Raw genomic sequence first — 21329 nt, 5'->3', positions numbered from 1 at the left:
AACGTGCTAACAACAGATCATAGAAGAGAAACGTGTAACTCTGTGAGTTGCATTCACACATGGCAATGCAGTTTCTCAGAAAGCTTCTCTTTAGTTATTTTGTGAGGAATTTCCCTTATCACCATGGGCCCCAATAGGCTCCCAAATATCACTTTGCAGATTCCACGAAAAGAGTGTTAGCAAACTGCTTTCTTGAGGCAGAGGTTGTAACTCTGTGAGATGAACTCACAGATCAGAAAGAAGTTTCTCAGAAAGCTTCTTTCACGTTTGAACGGATGAAATTTCCTTATCAGCGTAGGCCTCAATGTGATCCAAAGAAGCCCTTCTCAGATTCCTCAAGACAGTGTTAATGGACTGCTCCACGAAAACATAAGTGTAACTCTGTGAGATGAATTCACACATCACCAAAAAGTTTCTAAGAAAGCTTTCTTGTTTTCATCTGTGGATATTTCCTTTGTCACTGTAATGTTCATTGCGCTATGAAGTATCTAATTGCAGATTTCCAGAAAACTGTGCTAACAAACAGATCATAGAAGAGAAACGTGTAACTCTGTGAGTTGCATTCACACATGGCAATGCAGTTTCTCAGAAAGCTTCTCTTTAGTTATTATGTGAGGATATTCCCTTATCACCATGGGCCCCAATAGGCTCCCAAATATCACTTTGCAGATTCCACGAAAAAGTGTGTTAGCAAACTGCTTCTTGAGGCAGAGGTTGTAACTCTGTGAGATGAACTCACAGATCAGAAAGAAGTTTCTCAGAAAGCTTCTTTCACGTTTTGAACGGATGAAATTTCCTTTATCAGCGTAGGCCTCAATGTCATCCAAAGAAGCCCTTCTCAGATTCCTCAAAGACAGTGTTAATGGACTGCTCCACGAAACATAAGTGTAACTCTGTGAGATGAATTCACACATCACCAAGAAGTTTCTAAGAAAGCTTCTTTCTTGTTTTCATCTGTGGATATTTCCTTTGTCACTGTAATGTTCATTGCGCTATGAAGTATCTCATTGCAGATTTCCAGAAACTGTGCTAACAAACAGATCACAGAAGGAAACGTGTAACTCTGTGAGTTGCATTCACACATGGCAATGCAGTTTCTCAGAAAGCTTCTCTTTAGTTATTATGTGAGGTATTTCCCTTATCACCATGGGCCCCAATAGGCTCCCAAATATCACTTTGCAGATTCCACGAAAAAGAGTGTTAGCAAACTGCTTCTTGAGGCAGAGGTTGTAACTCTGTGAGATGAACTCCAGATCAGAAAGAAGTTTCTCAGAAAGCTTCTTTCTCATTTTATTGGAGCTGTTTCCATTGGCCCCATTGTTTTCAAAGGGATCGGGAATATCTGTTCTCAGATTCCACACAAATAGGGCTAGGCCACGGCCCCACGAAATACAGCTGCAACTTAGTGAGTTGAATTCACACATCACAAAGCGGTTTCTCAGAAAGCTTCTTCTTTAGTAAGACGAGGTTATTTGTGGTCTTGGAGCGCCACCGTGTTCCTATTGCAGATACTGCGAAAATTCTGCTAGGAAGTTTCTCAGTGGAAACAATGATGACATCTGTGGGGTGAATTCACCCACAACAAAGAAGTTTTGAGAAGGCTTCTCTGCAGTTTCTCTGAGGATAGTTCCTTATTCAGCATGCGATTCAATGATATCCAAGACATCACATCTGAGATTCCTCAAAATGAGTGCTAGGAAACTCCTCCGAGAAAGGGTGATAGAACACTGTGAAATGAATTCACATATCACAAAGCAGTTTCTCAGAAAGCTTGGTTCCGCTTTCTCTTGAAGGATATTTCCTTTCTCCTTCTATTCTTCAAAGCTATCTGAAATATCACTTCTCGGAATCCACGGAAACAGTCCTAAGAAACGGCTCCAAAAAACACTGGCGTAACACTGTGAGTTGCATTCACACATGGCAATGCAGTTTCTCAGAAAGCTTCTCTTTAGTTATTTATGAGGATATTTCCTTATCACCATGGGCCCCAATAGGCTCCCAAATATCACTTTGCAGATTCCACGAAAAGAGTGTTAGCAAACTGCTTCTTGAGGCAGTGGTTGTAACTCTGTGAGATGAATTCACACATCACCAAGAAGTTCCTAAGAAAGCTTCTTCTTGTTTTCTTCTGTGGATATTCCGTTGTCACTGTAATGTTCCTTTGCGCTATGAAGTATCTAATTGCAGATTTCCAGAAAACTGTGCTAACAAACAGATCACAGAAGAGAAACGTGTAACTCTGGTGAGTTGCATTACACACATGGCAATGCAGTTTCCTCAGAAAGCTTCTCTTAGTTATTATGTGAGGAATTTCCTTATCACCATGGTCCCCCCAATAAGGCTCTCAAATATCAATTTGCAGATTCACGAAAAGAGTGTTAGCAAACTGCTTCTTGAGGACAGAGGTTGTAACTCTGTGAGATGAACTCACAGATCAGAAAGAAGTTTCTCAGAAAGCTTCTTTCACCTTATGATACGGATGAAATTTCCTTTATCAGCGTAGGCCTCAATGTGATTCCAAAGAAGCCCTTCTCAGATTCCTCAAGACAGTGTTTAATGGACTGCTCCACGAAACATAAGTGTAACTCTGTGAGATGAATTCACACATCACCAAGAAGTTTCTAAGAAAGCTTCTTTCTTGTTTTCATCTGTGGATATTCCTTTGTCACTGTAATGTTCATTGCGCTATGAAGTATCTAATTGCAGATTTCCAGAAAACTGTGCTAACAAACAGATCACAGAAGAGAAACGTGTAACTCTGTGAGTTGCATTCACACATGGCAATGCAGTTTCTCAGAAAGCTTCTCTTTAGTTATTATGTGAGGATATTTCCCTTATCACCATGGGCCCCAATAGGCTCCCAAATATCACTTTGCAGATTCCACGAAAAGAGTGTTAGCAAACTGCTTCTTGAGGCAGAGGTTGTAACTCTGTGAGATGAACTCACAGATCAGAAAGAAGTTTCTCAGAAAGCTTCTTTCACGTTTTGAACGGATGAAATTTCCTTTATCAGCGTAGGCCTCAATGTGATCCAAAGAAGCCCTTCTCAGATTCCTCAAAGACAGTGTTAATGGACTGCTCCACGAAACATAAGTGTAACTCTGTGAGATGAATTCACACATCACCAAGAAGTTTCTAAGAAAGCTTCTTTCTTGTTTTCATCTGTGGATATTTCCTTTGTCACTGTAATGTTCATTGCGCTATGAAGTATCTAATTGCAGATTTCCAGAAAACTGTGCTAACAACAGATCACAGAAGAGAAACGTGTACTCTGTGAGTTGCATTCACACATGGCAATGCAGTTTCTCAGAAAGCTTCTCTTTAGTTATTATGTGAGGATATTTCCCTTATCACCATGGGCCCCAATAGGCTCCCAAATATCACTTTGCAGATTCCACGAAAAGAGTGTTAGCAAACTGCTTCTTGAGGCAGAGGTTGTAACTCTGTGAGATGAACTCACAGATCAGAAAGAAGTTTCTCAGAAAGCTTCTTTCACGTTTTGAACGGATGAAATTTCCTTTATCAGCGTAGGCCTCAATGTGATCCAAAGAAGCCCTTCTCAGATTCCTCAAAGACAGTGTTAATGGACTGCTCCACGAAACATAAGTGTAACTCTGTGAGATGAATTCACACATCACCAAGAAGTTTCTAAGAAAGCTTCTTTCTTGTTTTCATCTGTGGATATTTCCTTTGTCACTGTAATGTTCATTGCGCTATGAAGTATCTAATTGCAGATTTCCAGAAAACTGTGCTAACAAACAGATCACAGAAGAGAAACGTGTAACTCTGTGAGTTGCATTCACACATGGCAATGCAGTTTCTCAGAAAGCTTCTCTTTAGTTATTATGTGAGGATATTTCCTTTATCACCATGGGCCCCAATAGGCTCCCAAATATCACTTTGCAGATTCCACGAAAAGAGTGTTAGCAAACTGCTTCTTGAGGCAGAGGTTGTAACTCTGTGAGATGAACTCACAGATCAGAAAGAAGTTTCTCAGAAAGCTTCTTTCACGTTTTGAACGGATGAAATTTCCTTTATCAGCGTAGGCCTCAATGTGATCCAAAGAAGCCCTTCTCAGATTCCTCAAAGACAGTGTTAATGGACTGCTCCACGAAACATAAGTGTAACTCTGTGAGATGAATTCACACATCACCAAGAAGTTTCTAAGAAAGCTTCTTTCTTGTTTTCATCTGTGGATATTCCTTTGTCACTGTAATGTTCATTGCGCTATGAAGTATCTAATTGCAGATTTCCAGAAAACTGTGCTAACAAACAGATCACAGAAGAGAAACGTGTAACTCTGTGAGTTGCATTCACACATGGCAATGCAGTTTCTCAGAAAGCTTCTCTTTAGTTATTATGTGAGGATATTTCCCTTATCACCATGGGCCCCAATAGGCTCCCAAATATCACTTTGCAGATTCCACGAAAAGAGTGTTAGCAAACTGCTTCTTGAGGCAGAGGTTGTAACTCTGTGAGATGAACTCACAGATCAGAAAGAAGTTTCTCAGAAAGCTTCTTTCACGTTTGAACGGATGAAATTTCCTTTATCAGCGTAGGCCTCAATGTGATCCAAAGAAGCCCTTCTCAGATTCCTCAAAGACAGTGTTAATGGACTGCTCCACGAAACATAAGTGTAACTCTGTGAGATGAATTCACACATCACCAAGAAGTTTCTAAGAAAGCTTCTTTCTTGTTTTCATCTGTGGATATTTCCTTTGTCACTGTAATGTTCATTGCGCTATGAAGTATCTAATTGCAGATTTCCAGAAAACTGTGCTAACAAACAGATCACAGAAGAGAAACGTGTAACTCTGTGAGTTGCATTCACACATGGCAATGCAGTTTCTCAGAAAGCTTCTCTTTAGTTATTATGTGAGGATATTTCCCTTATCACCATGGGCCCCAATAGGCTCCCAAATATCACTTTGCAGATTCCACGAAAAGAGTGTTAGCAAACTGCTTCTTGAGGCAGAGGTTGTAACTCTGTGAGATGAACTCACAGATCAGAAAGAAGTTTCTCAGAAAGCTTCTTTCACGTTTTGAACGGATGAAATTTCCTTTATCAGCGTAGGCCTCAATGTGATCCAAAGAAGCCCTTCTCAGATTCCTCAAAGACAGTGTTAATGGACTGCTCCACGAAACATAAGTGTAACTCTGTGAGATGAATTCACACATCACCAAGAAGTTCTAAGAAAGCTTCTTTCTTGTTTTCATTCTGTGGATATTCCTTTGTCACTGTAATGTTCATTGCGCTATGAAGTATCTAATTGCAGATTTCCAGAAAACTGTGCTAACAAACAGATCACAGAAGAGAAACGTGTAACTCTGTGAGTTGCATTCACACATGGCAATGCAGTTTCTCAGAAAGCTTCTCTTTAGTTATTATGTGAGGATATTTCCCTTATCACCATGGGCCCCAATAGGCTCCCAAATATCACTTGCAGATTCCACGAAAAGAGTGTTAGCAAACTGCTTCTTGAGGCAGAGGTTGTAACTCTGTGAGATGAACTCACAGATCAGAAAGAAGTTTCTCAGAAAGCTTCTTTCTCATTTTTATTGGAAGATGTTTCCATTGGCCCCATTGTTTTCAAAGGGATCGGGAATATCTGTTCTCAGATTCCACACAAATAGGGCTAGGCCACGGCCCCACGAAATACAGCTGCAACTTAGTGAGTTGAATTCACACATCACAAAGCGGTTTCTCAGAAAGCGCTTTTCTTTAGTAAGACGAGGTTATTTGTGGTCTTGGAGCGCCACCGTGTGTCCTATTGCAGACTGCGAAAATTCTGCTAGGAAGTTTCTCAGTGGAAACAATGATGGACATCTGTGGGGTGAATTCACCCACAACAAAGAAGTTTTTGAGAAGGCTTCTGTGCAGGTTTCTCTGAGGATAGTTCCTTATTCAGCATGCGATTCAATGATATCCAAGACATCACATCTGAGATTCCTCAAAATGAGTGCTAGGAAACTCCTCCGAGAAAGGGTGATAGAACACTGTGAAATGAATTCACATATCACAAAGCAGTTTCTCAGAAAGCTTGGTTCCGCTTTCTCTTGAAGGATATTTCCTTTCTCCTTCTATTCTTCAAAGCTATCTGAAATATCACTTCTCGGAATCCACGGAAACAGTCCTAAGAAACGGCTCCAAAAAACACTGGCGTAACACTGTGAGTTGCATTCACACATGGCAATGCAGTTTCTCAGAAAGCTTCTCTTTAGATATTATGTGAGGATATTTCCTTTATCACCATGGGCCCCAATAGGCTCCCAAATATCACTTTGCAGATTCCACGAAAAGAGTGTTAGCAAACTGCTTCTTGAGGCAGAGGTTGTAACTCTGTGAGATGAACTCACAGATCAGAAAGAAGTTTCTCAGAAAGCTTCTTTCACGTTTTGAACGGATGAAATTTCCTTTATCAGGGTAGGCCTCAATGTGATCCAAAGAAGCCCTTCTCAGATTCCTCAAAGACAGTGTTAATGGACTGCTCCACGAAACATAAGTGTAACTCTGTGAGATGAATTCACACATCACCAAGAAGTTTCTAAGAAAGCTTCTTTCTTGTTTTCTTCTGTGGATATTCCTTTGTCACTGTAATGTTCTTTGCGCTATGAAGTATCTAATTGCAGATTTCCAGAAAACTGTGCTAACAAACAGATCACAGAAGAGAAACGTGTAACTCTGTGAGTTGCATTCACACATGGCAATGCAGTTTCTCAGAAAGCTTCTCTTTAGTTATTATGTGAGGATATTTCCCTTATCACCATGGGCCCCAATAGGCTCCCAAATATCACTTTGCAGATTCCACGAAAAGAGTGTTAGCAAACTGCTTCTTGAGGCAGAGGTTGTAACTCTGTGAGATGAACTCACAGATCAGAAAGAAGTTTCTCAGAAAGCTTCTTTCTCATTTTTATTGGAAGATGTTTCCATTGGCCCCATTGTTTTCAAAGGGATCGGGAATATCTGTTCTCAGATTCCACACAAATAGGGCTAGGCCACGGCCCCACGAAATACAGCTGCAACTTAGTGAGTTGAATTCACACATCACAAAGCGGTTTCTCAGAAAGCTTCTTCTTTAGTAAGACGAGGTTATTTGTGGTCTTGGAGCGCCACCGTGTGTCCTATTGCAGATACTGCGAAAATTCTGCTAGGAAGTTTCTCAGTGGAAACAATGATGGACATCTGTGGGGTGAATTCACCCACAACAAAGAAGTTTTTGAGAAGGCTTCTGTGCAGGTTTCTCTGAGGATAGTTCCTTATTCAGCATGCGATTCAATGATATCCAAGACATCACATCTGAGATTCCTCAAAATGAGTGCTAGGAAACTCCTCCGAGAAAGGGTGATAGAACACTGTGAAATGAATTCACATATCACAAAGCAGTTTCTCAGAAAGCTTGGTTCCGCTTTCTCTTGAAGGATATTTCCTTTCTCCTTCTATTCTTCAAAGCTATCTGAAATATCACTTCTCGGAATCCACGGAAACAGTCCTAAAAAACGGCTACAAAAAACACTGGCGTAACACTGTGAGTTGCATTCACACATGGCAATGCAGTCTCTCAGAAAGCTTCTCTTTAGTTATTATGTGAGGATATTTCCCTTATCACCATGTGCCCCAATAGGCTCCCAAATATCACTTTGCAGATTCCACGAAAAGAGTGTTAGCAAACTGCTTCTTGAGGACAGAGGTTGTAACTCTGTGAGATGAACTCACAGATCAGAAAGAAGTTTCTCAGAAAGCTTCTTTCACGTTTTGAACGGATGAAATTTCCTTTATCAGCGTAGGCCTCAATGTGATCCAAAGAAGCCCTTCTCAGATTCCTCAAAGACAGTGTTAATGGACTGCTCCACGAAACATAAGTGTAACTCTGTGAGATGAATTCACACATCACCAAGAAGTTTCTAAGAAAGCTTCTTTCTTGTTTTCATCTGTGGATATTTCCTTTGTCACTGTAATGTTCATTGCGCTATGAAGTATCTAATTGCAGATTTCCAGAAAACTGTGCTAACAAACAGATCACAGAAGAGAAACGTGTAACTCTGTGAGTTGCATTCACACATGGCAATGCAGTTTCTCAGAAAGCTTCTCTTTAGTTATTATGTGAGGATATTTCCCTTATCACCATGGGCCCCAATAGGCTCCCAAATATCACTTTGCAGATTCCACGAAAAGAGTGTTAGCAAACTGCTTCTTGAGGCAGAGGTTGTAACTCTGTGAGATGAACTCACAGATCAGAAAGAAGTTTCTCAGAAAGCTTCTTTCACGTTTTGAACGGATGAAATTTCCTTTATCAGCGTAGGCCTCAATGTGATCCAAAGAAGCCCTTCTCAGATTCCTCAAAGACAGTGTTAATGGACTGCTCCACGAAACATAAGTGTAACTCTGTGAGATGAATTCACACATCACCAAGAAGTTTCTAAGAAAGCTTCTTTCTTGTTTTCATCTGTGGATATTTCCTTTGTCACTGTAATGTTCATTGCGCTATGAAGTATCTAATTGCAGATTTCCAGAAAACTGTGCTAACAAACAGATCACAGAAGAGAAACGTGTAACTCTGTGAGTTGCATTCACACATGGCAATGCAGTTTCTCAGAAAGCTTCTCTTTAGTTATTATGTGAGGATATTTCCCTTATCACCATGGGCCCCAATAGGCTCCCAAATATCACTTTGCAGATTCCACGAAAAGAGTGTTAGCAAACTGCTTCTTGAGGCAGAGGTTGTAACTCTGTGAGATGAACTCACAGATCAGAAAGAAGTTTCTCAGAAAGCTTCTTTCACGTTTTGAACGGATGAAATTTCCTTTATCAGCGTAGGCCTCAATGTGATCCAAAGAAGCCCTTCTCAGATTCCTCAAAGACAGTGTTAATGGACTGCTCCACGAAACATAAGTGTAACTCTGTGAGATGAATTCACACATCACCAAGAAGTTTCTAAGAAAGCTTCTTTCTTGTTTTCATTCTGTGGATATTCCTTTGTCACTGTAATGTTCTTTGCGCTATGAAGTATCTAATTGCAGATTTCCAGAAAACTGTGCTAACAAACAGATCACAGAAGAGAAACGTGTAACTCTGTGAGTTGCATTCACACATGGCAATGCAGTTTCTCAGAAAGCTTCTCTTTAGTTATTATGTGAGGATATTTCCCTTATCACCATGGGCCCCAATAGGCTCCCAAATATCACTTTGCAGATTCCACGAAAAGAGTGTTAGCAAACTGCTTCTTGAGGCAGAGGTTGTAACTCTGTGAGATGAACTCACAGATCAGAAAGAAGTTTCTCAGAAAGCTTCTTTCTCATTTTTATTGGAAGATGTTTCCATTGGCCCCATTGCTTTCAACGGGATCGGGAATATCTGTTCTCAGATTCCACACAAATAGGGCTCGGTCACGGCCCCACGAAATACAGCTGCAACTTAGTGAGTTGAATTCACACATCACAAAGCGGTTTCTCAGAAAGCTTCTTTTTAGTAAGACGAGGTTATTTGTGGTCTTGGAGCGCCACCGTGTGTCCTATTGCAGATACTGCTAAAATTCTGCTAGGAAGTTTCTCAGTGAAACAATGATGGACATCTGTGGGGTGAATTCACCCACAACAAAGAAGTTTTTGAGAAGGCTTCTCTGCAGGTTTCTCTGAGGATAGTTCCTTATTCAGCATGCGATTCAATGATATCCAAGACATCACATCTGAGGATTCCTCAAAATGAGTGCTAGGAAACTCCTCCGAGAAAGGGTGATAGAACACTGTGAAATGAATTCACATATCACAAAGCAGTTTCTCAGAAAGCTTGGTTCCGCTTTCTCTTGAAGGATATTTCCTTTCTCCTTCTATTCTTCAAAGCTATCTGAAATATCACTTCTCGGAATCCACGGAAACAGTCCTAAGAAACGGCTCCAAAAAACACTGGCGTAACACTGTGAGTTGCATTCACACATGGCAATGCAGTTTCTCAGAAAGCTTCTCTTTAGTTATTATGTGAGGATATTTCCTTATCACCATGTGCCCCAATAGGCTCCCAAATATCACTTTGCAGATTCCACGAAAAGAGTGTTAGCAAACTGCTTCTTGAGGCAGAGGTTGTAACTCTGTGAGATGAACTCACAGATCAGAAAGAAGTTTCTCAGAAAGCTTCTTTCACGTTTTGAACGGATGAAATTTCCTTTATCAGCGTAGGCCTCAATGTGATCCAAAGAAGCCCTTCTCAGATTCCTCAAAGACAGTGTTAATGGACTGCTCCACGAAACATAAGTGTAACTCTGTGAGATGAATTCACACATCACCAAGAAGTTTCTAAGAAAGCTTCTTTCTTGTTTTCATCTGTGGATATTTCCTTTGTCACTGTAATGTTCATTGCGCTATGAAGTATCTAATTGCAGATTTCCAGAAAACTGTGCTAACAAACAGATCACAGAAGAGAAACGTGTAACTCTGTGAGTTGCATTCACACATGGCAATGCAGTTTCTCAGAAAGCTTCTCTTTAGTTATTATGTGAGGATATTTCCCTTATCACCATGGGCCCCAATAGGCTCCCAAATATCACTTTGCAGATTCCACGAAAAGAGTGTTAGCAAACTGCTTCTTGAGGCAGAGGTTGTAACTCTGTGAGATGAACTCACAGATCAGAAAGAAGTTTCTCAGAAAGCTTCTTTCACGTTTTGAACGGATGAAATTTCCTTTATCAGCGTAGGCCTCAATGTGATCCAAAGAAGCCCTTCTCAGATTCCTCAAAGACAGTGTTAATGGACTGCTCCACGAAACATAAGTGTAACTCTGTGAGATGAATTCACACATCACCAAGAAGTTTCTAAGAAAGCTTCTTTCTTGTTTTCATCTGTGGATATTTCCTTTGTCACTGTAATGTTCATTGCGCTATGAAGTATCTAATTGCAGATTTCCAGAAAACTGTGCTAACAAACAGATCACAGAAGAGAAACGTGTAACTCTGTGAGTTGCATTCACACATGGCAATGCAGTTTCTCAGAAAGCTTCTCTTTAGTTATTATGTGAGGATATTTCCCTTATCACCATGGGCCCCAATAGGCTCCCAAATATCACTTTGCAGATTCCACGAAAAGAGTGTTAGCAAACTGCTTCTTGAGGCAGAGGTTGTAACTCTGTGAGATGAACTCACAGATCAGAAAGAAGTTTCTCAGAAAGCTTCTTTCACGTTTTGAACGGATGAAATTTCCTTTATCAGCGTAGGCCTCAATGTGATCCAAAGAAGCCCTTCTCAGATTCCTCAAAGACAGTGTTAATGGACTGCTCCACGAAACATAAGTGTAACTCTGTGAGATGAATTCACACATCACCAAGAAGTTTCTAAGAAAGCTTCTTTCTTGTTTTCATCTGTGGATATTTCCTTTGTCACTGTAATGTTCATTGCGCTATGAAGTATCTAATTGCAGATTTCCAGAAAACTGTGCTAACAAACAGATCACAGAAGAGAAACGTGTAACTCTGTGAGTTGCATTCACACATGGCAATGCAGTTTCTCAGAAAGCTTCTCTTTAGTTATTATGTGAGGATATTTCCCTTATCACCATGGGCCCCAATAGGCTCCCAAATATCACTTTGCAGATTCCACGAAAAGAGTGTTAGCAAACTGCTTCTTGAGGCAGAGGTTGTAACTCTGTGAGATGAACTCACAGATCAGAAAGAAGTTTCTCAGAAAGCTTCTTTCACGTTTTGAACGGATGAAATTTCCTTTATCAGCGTAGGCCTCAATGTGATCCAAAGAAGCCCTTCTCAGATTCCTCAAAGACAGTGTTAATGGACTGCTCCACGAAACATAAGTGTAACTCTGTGAGATGAATTCACACATCACCAAGAAGTTTCTAAGAAAGCTTCTTTCTTGTTTTCATCTGTGGATATTTCCTTTGTCACTGTAATGTTCATTGCGCTATGAAGTATCTAATTGCAGATTTCCAGAAAACTGTGCTAACAAACAGATCACAGAAGAGAAACGTGTAACTCTGTGAGTTGCATTCACACATGGCAATGCAGTTTCTCAGAAAGCTTCTCTTTAGTTATTATGTGAGGATATTTCCCTTATCACCATGGGCCCCAATAGGCTCCCAAATATCACTTTGCAGATTCCACGAAAAGAGTGTTAGCAAACTGCTTCTTGAGGCAGAGGTTGTAACTCTGTGAGATGAACTCACAGATCAGAAAGAAGTTTCTCAGAAAGCTTCTTTCACGTTTTGAACGGATGAAATTTCCTTTATCAGCGTAGGCCTCAATGTGATCCAAAGAAGCCCTTCTCAGATTCCTCAAAGACAGTGTTAATGGACTGCTCCACGAAACATAAGTGTAACTCTGTGAGATGAATTCACACATCACCAAGAAGTTTCTAAGAAAGCTTCTTTCTTGTTTTCATCTGTGGATATTTCCTTTGTCACTGTAATGTTCATTGCGCTATGAAGTATCTAATTGCAGATTTCCAGAAAACTGTGCTAACAAACAGATCACAGAAGAGAAACGTGTAACTCTGTGAGTTGCATTCACACATGGCAATGCAGTTTCTCAGAAAGCTTCTCTTTAGTTATTATGTGAGGATATTTCCCTTATCACCATGGGCCCCAATAGGCTCCCAAATATCACTTTGCAGATTCCACGAAAAGAGTGTTAGCAAACTGCTTCTTGAGGCAGAGGTTGTAACTCTGTGAGATGAACTCACAGATCAGAAAGAAGTTTCTCAGAAAGCTTCTTTCACGTTTTGAACGGATGAAATTTCCTTTATCAGCGTAGGCCTCAATGTGATCCAAAGAAGCCCTTCTCAGATTCCTCAAAGACAGTGTTAATGGACTGCTCCACGAAACATAAGTGTAACTCTGTGAGATGAATTCACACATCACCAAGAAGTTTCTAAGAAAGCTTCTTTCTTGTTTTCATCTGTGGATATTTCCTTTGTCACTGTAATGTTCATTGCGCTATGAAGTATCTAATTGCAGATTTCCAGAAAACTGTGCTAACAAACAGATCACAGAAGAGAAACGTGTAACTCTGTGAGTTGCATTCACACATGGCAATGCAGTTTCTCAGAAAGCTTCTCTTTAGTTATTATGTGAGGATATTTCCCTTATCACCATGGGCCCCAATAGGCTCCCAAATATCACTTTGCAGATTCCACGAAAAGAGTGTTAGCAAACTGCTTCTTGAGGCAGAGGTTGTAACTCTGTGAGATGAACTCACAGATCAGAAAGAAGTTTCTCAGAAAGCTTCTTTCACGTTTTGAACGGATGAAATTTCCTTTATCAGCGTAGGCCTCAATGTGATCCAAAGAAGCCCTTCTCAGATTCCTCAAAGACAGTGTTAATGGACTGCTCCACGAAACATAAGTGTAACTCTGTGAGATGAATTCACACATCACCAAGAAGTTTCTAAGAAAGCTTCTTTCTTGTTTTCATCTGTGGATATTCCTTTGTCACTGTAATGTTCATTGCGCTATGAAGTATCTAATTGCAGATTTCCAGAAAACTGTGCTAACAAACAGATCACAGAAGAGAAACGTGTAACTCTGTGAGTTGCATTCACACATGGCAATGCAGTTTCTCAGAAAGCTTCTCTTTAGTTATTATGTGAGGATATTTCCCTTATCACCATGGGCCCCAATAGGCTCCCAAATATCACTTTGCAGATTCCACGAAAAGAGTGTTAGCAAACTGCTTCTTGAGGCAGAGGTTGTAACTCTGTGAGATGAACTCACAGATCAGAAAGAAGTTTCTCAGAAAGCTTCTTTCACGTTTTGAACGGATGAAATTTCCTTTATCAGCGTAGGCCTCAATGTGATCCAAAGAAGCCCTTCTCAGATTCCTCAAAGACAGTGTTAATGGACTGCTCCACGAAACATAAGTGTAACTCTGTGAGATGAATTCACACATCACCAAGAAGTTTCTAAGAAAGCTTCTTTCTTGTTTTCATCTGTGGATATTCCTTTGTCACTGTAATGTTCATTGCGCTATGAAGTATCTAATTGCAGATTTCCAGAAAACTGTGCTAACAAACAGATCACAGAAGAGAAACGTGTAACTCTGTGAGTTGCATTCACACATGGCAATGCAGTTTCTCAGAAAGCTTCTCTTTAGTTATTATGTGAGGATATTTCCCTTATCACCATGGGCCCCAATAGGCTCCCAAATATCACTTTGCAGATTCCACGAAAAGAGTGTTAGCAAACTGCTTCTTGAGGCAGAGGTTGTAACTCTGTGAGATGAACTCACAGATCAGAAAGAAGTTTCTCAGAAAGCTTCTTTCACGTTTTGAACGGATGAAATTTCCTTTATCAGCGTAGGCCTCAATGTGATCCAAAGAAGCCCTTCTCAGATTCCTCAAAGACAGTGTTAATGGACTGCTCCACGAAACATAAGTGTAACTCTGTGAGATGAATTCACACATCACCAAGAAGTTTCTAAGAAAGCTTCTTTCTTGTTTTCATCTGTGGATATTTCCTTTGTCACTGTAATGTTCATTGCGCTATGAAGTATCTAATTGCAGATTTCCAGAAAACTGTGCTAACAAACAGATCACAGAAGAGAAACGTGTAACTCTGTGAGTTGCATTCACACATGGCAATGCAGTTTCTCAGAAAGCTTCTCTTTAGTTATTATGTGAGGATATTTCCCTTATCACCATGGGCCCCAATAGGCTCCCAAATATCACTTTGCAGATTCCACGAAAAGAGTGTTAGCAAACTGCTTCTTGAGGCAGAGGTTGTAACTCTGTGAGATGAACTCACAGATCAGAAAGAAGTTTCTCAGAAAGCTTCTTTCACGTTTTGAACGGATGAAATTTCCTTTATCAGCGTAGGCCTCAATGTGATCCAAAGAAGCCCTTCTCAGATTCCTCAAAGACAGTGTTAATGGACTGCTCCACGAAACATAAGTGTAACTCTGTGAGATGAATTCACACATCACCAAGAAGTTTCTAAGAAAGCTTCTTTCTTGTTTTCATCTGTGGATATTTCCTTTGTCACTGTAATGTTCATTGCGCTATGAAGTATCTAATTGCAGATTTCCAGAAAACTGTGCTAACAAACAGATCACAGAAGAGAAACGTGTAACTCTGTGAGTTGCATTCACACATGGCAATGCAGTTTCTCAGAAAGCTTCTCTTTAGTTATTATGTGAGGATATTTCCCTTATCACCATGGGCCCCAATAGGCTCCCAAATATCACTTTGCAGATTCCACGAAAAGAGTGTTAGCAAACTGCTTCTTGAGGCAGAGGTTGTAACTCTGTGAGATGAACTCACAGATCAGAAAGAAGTTTCTCAGAAAGCTTCTTTCACGTTTTGAACGGATGAAATTTCCTTTATCAGCGTAGGCCTCAATGTGATCCAAAGAAGCCCTTCTCAGATTCCTCAAAGACAGTGTTAATGGACTGCTCCACGAAACATAAGTGTAACTCTGTGAGATGAATTCACACATCACCAAGAAGTTTCTAAGAAAGCTTCTTTCTTGTTTTCATCTGTGGATATTTCCTTTGTCACTGTAATGTTCATTGCGCTATGAAGTATCTAATTGCAGATTTCCAGAAAACTGTGCTAACAAACAGATCACAGAAGAGAAACGTGTAACTCTGTGAGTTGCATTCACACATGGCAATGCAGTTTCTCAGAAAGCTTCTCTTTAGTTATTATGTGAGGATATTTCCCTTATCACCATGGGCCCCAATAGGCTCCCAAATATCACTTTGCAGATTCCACGAAAAGAGTGTTAGCAAACTGCTTCTTGAGGCAGAGGTTGTAACTCTGTGAGATGAACTCACAGATCAGAAAGAAGTTTCTCAGAAAGCTTCTTTCACGTTTTGAACGGATGAAATTTCCTTTATCAGCGTAGGCCTCAATGTGATCCAAAGAAGCCCTTCTCAGATTCCTCAAAGACAGTGTTAATGGACTGCTCCACGAAACATAAGTGTAACTCTGTGAGATGAATTCACACATCACCAAGAAGTTTCTAAGAAAGCTTCTTTCTTGTTTTCATCTGTGGATATTTCCTTTGTCACTGTAATGTTCATTGCGCTATGAAGTATCTAATTGCAGATTTCCAGAAAACTGTGCTAACAAACAGATCACAGAAGAGAAACGTGTAACTCTGTGAGTTGCATTCACACATGGCAATGCAGTTTCTCAGAAAGCTTCTCTTTAGTTATTATGTGAGGATATTTCCCTTATCACCATGGGCCCCAATAGGCTCCCAAATATCACTTTGCAGATTCCACGAAAAGAGTGTTAGCAAACTGCTTCTTGAGGCAGAGGTTGTAACTCTGTGAGATGAACTCACAGATCAGAAAGAAGTTTCTCAGAAAGCTTCTTTCACGTTTTGAACGGATGAAATTTCCTTTATCAGCGTAGGCCTCAATGTGATCCAAAGAAGCCCTTCTCAGATTCCTCAAAGACAGTGTTAATGGACTGCTCCACGAAACATAAGTGTAACTCTGTGAGATGAATTCACACATCACCAAGAAGTTTCTAAGAAAGCTTCTTTCTTGTTTTCATCTGTGGATATTTCCTTTGTCACTGTAATGTTCATTGCGCTATGAAGTATCTAATTGCAGATTTCCAGAAAACTGTGCTAACAAACAGATCACAGAAGAGAAACGTGTAACTCTGTGAGTTGCATTCACACATGGCAATGCAGTTTCTCAGAAAGCTTCTCTTTAGTTATTATGTGAGGATATTTCCCTTATCACCATGGGCCCCAATAGGCTCCCAAATATCACTTTGCAGATTCCACGAAAAGAGTGTTAGCAAACTGCTTCTTGAGGCAGAGGTTGTAACTCTGTGAGATGAACTCACAGATCAGAAAGAAGTTTCTCAGAAAGCTTCTTTCACGTTTTGAACGGATGAAATTTCCTTTATCAGCGTAGGCCTCAATGTGATCCAAAGAAGCCCTTCTCAGATTCCTCAAAGACAGTGTTAATGGACTGCTCCACGAAACATAAGTGTAACTCTGTGAGATGAATTCACACATCACCAAGAAGTTTCTAAGAAAGCTTCTTTCTTGTTTTCATCTGTGGATATTTCCTTTGTCACTGTAATGTTCATTGCGCTATGAAGTATCTAATTGCAGATTTCCAGAAAACTGTGCTAACAAACAGATCACAGAAGAGAAACGTGTAACTCTGTGAGTTGCATTCACACATGGCAATGCAGTTTCTCAGAAAGCTTCTCTTTAGTTATTATGTGAGGATATTTCCCTTATCACCATGGGCCCCAATAGGCTCCCAAATATCACTTTGCAGATTCCACGAAAAGAGTGTTAGCAAACTGCTTCTTGAGGCAGAGGTTGTAACTCTGTGAGATGAACTCACAGATCAGAAAGAAGTTTCTCAGAAAGCTTCTTTCACGTTTTGAACGGATGAAATTTCCTTTATCAGCGTAGGCCTCAATGTGATCCAAAGAAGCCCTTCTCAGATTCCTCAAAGACAGTGTTAATGGACTGCTCCACGAAACATAAGTGTAACTCTGTGAGATGAATTCACACATCACCAAGAAGTTTCTAAGAAAGCTTCTTTCTTGTTTTCATCTGTGGATATTTCCTTTGTCACTGTAATGTTCATTGCGCTATGAAGTATCTAATTGCAGATTTCCAGAAAACTGTGCTAACAAACAGATCACAGAAGAGAAACGTGTAACTCTGTGAGTTGCATTCACACATGGCAATGCAGTTTCTCAGAAAGCTTCTCTTTAGTTATTATGTGAGGATATTTCCCTTATCACCATGGGCCCCAATAGGCTCCCAAATATCACTTTGCAGATTCCACGAAAAGAGTGTTAGCAAACTGCTTCTTGAGGCAGAGGTTGTAACTCTGTGAGATGAACTCACAGATCAGAAAGAAGTTTCTCAGAAAGCTTCTTTCACGTTTTGAACGGATGAAATTTCCTTTATCAGCGTAGGCCTCAATGTGATCCAAAGAAGCCCTTCTCAGATTCCTCAAAGACAGTGTTAATGGACTGCTCCACGAAACATAAGTGTAACTCTGTGAGATGAATTCACACATCACCAAGAAGTTTCTAAGAAAGCTTCTTTCTTGTTTTCATCTGTGGATATTCCTTTGTCACTGTAATGTTCATTGCGCTATGAAGTATCTAATTGCAGATTTCCAGAAAACTGTGCTAACAAACAGATCACAGAAGAGAAACGTGTAACTCTGTGAGTTGCATTCACACATGGCAATGCAGTTTCTCAGAAAGCTTCTCTTTAGTTATTATGTGAGGATATTTCCCTTATCACCATGGGCCCCAATAGGCTCCCAAATATCACTTTGCAGATTCCACGAAAAGAGTGTTAGCAAACTGCTTCTTGAGGCAGAGGTTGTAACTCTGTGAGATGAACTCACAGATCAGAAAGAAGTTTCTCAGAAAGCTTCTTTCACGTTTTGAACGGATGAAATTTCCTTTATCAGCGTAGGCCTCAATGTGATCCAAAGAAGCCCTTCTCAGATTCCTCAAAGACAGTGTTAATGGACTGCTCCACGAAACATAAGTGTAACTCTGTGAGATGAATTCACACATCACCAAGAAGTTTCTAAGAAAGCTTCTTTCTTGTTTTCATCTGTGGATATTCCTTTGTCACTGTAATGTTCATTGCGCTATGAAGTATCTAATTGCAGATTTCCAGAAAACTGTGCTAACAAACAGATCACAGAAGAGAAACGTGTAACTCTGTGAGTTGCATTCACACATGGCAATGCAGTTTCTCAGAAAGCTTCTCTTTAGTTATTATGTGAGGATATTTCCCTTATCACCATGGGCCCCAATAGGCTCCCAAATATCACTTTGCAGATTCCACGAAAAGAGTGTTAGCAAACTGCTTCTTGAGGCAGAGGTTGTAACTCTGTGAGATGAACTCACAGATCAGAAAGAAGTTTCTCAGAAAGCTTCTTTCACGTTTTGAACGGATGAAATTTCCTTTATCAGCGTAGGCCTCAATGTGATCCAAAGAAGCCCTTCTCAGATTCCTCAAAGACAGTGTTAATGGACTGCTCCACGAAACATAAGTGTAACTCTGTGAGATGAATTCACACATCACCAAGAAGTTTCTAAGAAAGCTTCTTTCTTGTTTTCATCTGTGGATATTCCTTTGTCACTGTAATGTTCATTTGCGCTATGAAGTATCTAATTGCAGATTTCCAGAAAACTGTGCTAACAAACAGATCACAGAAGAGAAACGTGTAACTCTGTGAGTTGCATTCACACATGGCAATGCAGTTTCTCAGAAAGCTTCTCTTTAGTTATTATGTGAGGATATTTCCCTTATCACCATGGGCCCCAATAGGCTCCCAAATATCACTTTGCAGATTCCACGAAAAGAGTGTTAGCAAACTGCTTCTTGAGGCAGAGGTTGTAACTCTGTGAGATGAACTCACAGATCAGAAAGAAGTTTCTCAGAAAGCTTCTTTCACGTTTTGAACGGATGAAATTTCCTTTATCAGCGTAGGCCTCAATGTGATCCAAAGAAGCCCTTCTCAGATTCCTCAAAGACAGTGTTAATGGACTGCTCCACGAAACATAAGTGTAACTCTGTGAGATGAATTCACACATCACCAAGAAGTTTCTAAGAAAGCTTCTTTCTTGTTTTCATCTGTGGATATTCCTTTGTCACTGTAATGTTCATTGCGCTATGAAGTATCTAATTGCAGATTTCCAGAAAACTGTGCTAACAAACAGATCACAGAAGAGAAACGTGTAACTCTGTGAGTTGCATTCACACATGGCAATGCAGTTTCTCAGAAAGCTTCTCTTTAGTTATTATGTGAGGATATTTCCCTTATCACCATGGGCCCCAATAGGCTCCCAAATATCACTTTGCAGATTCCACGAAAAGAGTGTTAGCAAACTGCTTCTTGAGGCAGAGGTTGTAACTCTGTGAGATGAACTCACAGATCAGAAAGAAGTTTCTCAGAAAGCTTCTTTCACGTTTTGAACGGATGAAATTTCCTTTATCAGCGTAGGCCTCAATGTGATCCAAAGAAGCCCTTCTCAGATTCCTCAAAGACAGTGTTAATGGACTGCTCCACGAAACATAAGTGTAACTCTGTGAGATGAATTCACACATCACCAAGAAGTTTCTAAGAAAGCTTCTTTCTTGTTTTCATCTGTGGATATTCCTTTGTCACTGTAATGTTCATTTGCGCTATGAAGTATCTAATTGCAGATTTCCAGAAAACTGTGCTAACAAACAGATCACAGAAGAGAAACGTGTAACTCTGTGAGTTGCATTCACACATGGCAATGCAGTTTCTCAGAAAGCTTCTCTTTAGTTATTATGTGAGGATATTTCCCTTATCACCATGGGCCCCAATAGGCTCCCAAATATCACTTTGCAGATTCCACGAAAAGAGTGTTAGCAAACTGCTTCTTGAGGCAGAGGTTGTAACTCTGTGAGATGAACTCACAGATCAGAAAGAAGTTTCTCAGAAAGCTTCTTTCACGTTTTGAACGGATGAAATTTCCTTTATCAGCGTAGGCCTCAATGTGATCCAAAGAAGCCCTTCTCAGATTCCTCAAAGACAGTGTTAATGGACTGCTCCACGAAACATAAGTGTAACTCTGTGAGATGAATTCACACATCACCAAGAAGTTTCTAAGAAAGCTTCTTTCTTGTTTTCATCTGTGGATATTTCCTTTGTCACTGTAATGTTCATTGCGCTATGAAGTATCTAATTGCAGATTTCCAGAAAACTGTGCTAACAAACAGATCACAGAAGAGAAACGTGTAACTCTGTGAGTTGCATTCACACATGGCAATGCAGTTTCTCAGAAAGCTTCTCTTTAGTTATTATGTGAGGATATTTCCCTTATCACCATGGGCCCCAATAGGCTCCCAAATATCACTTTGCAGATTCCACGAAAAGAGTGTTAGCAAACTGCTTCTTGAGGCAGAGGTTGTAACTCTGTGAGATGAACTCACAGATCAGAAAGAAGTTTCTCAGAAAGCTTCTTTCACGTTTTGAACGGATGAAATTTCCTTTATCAGCGTAGGCCTCAATGTGATCCAAAGAAGCCCTTCTCAGATTCCTCAAAGACAGTGTTAATGGACTGCTCCACGAAACATAAGTGTAACTCTGTGAGATGAATTCACACATCACCAAGAAGTTTCTAAGAAAGCTTCTTTCTTGTTTTCATCTGTGGATATTTCCTTTGTCACTGTAATGTTCATTGCGCTATGAAGTATCTAATTGCAGATTTCCAGAAAACTGTGCTAACAAACAGATCACAGAAGAGAAACGTGTAACTCTGTGAGTTGCATTCACACATGGCAATGCAGTTTCTCAGAAAGCTTCTCTTTAGTTATTATGTGAGGATATTTCCCTTATCACCATGGGCCCCA

Source organism: Rhinopithecus roxellana, chromosome 6 (assembly GCF_007565055.1).
Source record: "Rhinopithecus roxellana isolate Shanxi Qingling chromosome 6, ASM756505v1, whole genome shotgun sequence".
Classification (NCBI taxonomy): Eukaryota; Metazoa; Chordata; class Mammalia; order Primates; family Cercopithecidae; genus Rhinopithecus; species Rhinopithecus roxellana.
The sequence above is the reverse complement of the archived record's forward strand: the minus strand, read 5'-3'. Positions refer to the sequence as shown.